The sequence below is a fragment of the Bison bison genome, unplaced genomic scaffold (genome assembly GCF_000754665.1).
Source record: "Bison bison bison isolate TAMUID 2011002044 unplaced genomic scaffold, Bison_UMD1.0 scf7180017864375, whole genome shotgun sequence".
NCBI classification, from domain to species: Eukaryota; Metazoa; Chordata; class Mammalia; order Artiodactyla; family Bovidae; genus Bison; species Bison bison.
In genome coordinates, this window is record NW_011494947.1 from 6,223,595 (window position 1) to 6,224,025 (window position 431).

Here is a 431-nt window from a genome sequence, read left to right on the forward strand (position 1 = left end):
TACTCCAACTGGCAACTATTGACATAAAGGATCTGAATTAAATAAGTATTGGTCCTTGAAGCAAGATGAGAAGTAAATATTTAAAACTTGTCATACAAGTTTAAAGAGTCACTTGTCAGTATCACTTAAAACTAGTAAATACTCAAGACAACAGATCACCTAAAACAGGGCAAAAGAACTGTCACAGGAGGAGAAAACAGTGGCATTTTCCTTCGGTTGACAAACTACAGAAATAATAGGTTAATACAAATACTTGTAAAAAGTCATTATCTATTTATAAGGCTGCCATAAGCTTATCAAATGCGTAAAACTCTAAATGTTGCTCATCTTAGCACTCAGGATTTTAGAAACACTATGAAGGCATCAAGAGAACAGGGATACATTGTCTTAAACATACAAATGACAAACTCCCCTTCAGTTAAAAGGACTCA

General features: G+C 33.9%; 1 protein-coding gene across 1 annotated transcript in view; it reads right to left on the minus strand.

Moving 5' to 3' along the window:
- Positions 1-431, minus strand: part of UPF3B (UPF3 regulator of nonsense transcripts homolog B (yeast)) — a gene marked incomplete at its 5' end in the record, with an annotated part of 15,915 nt that overhangs the window by 15,022 nt on the left and 462 nt on the right. The gene's annotated exons all lie outside the window — the stretch shown is intronic.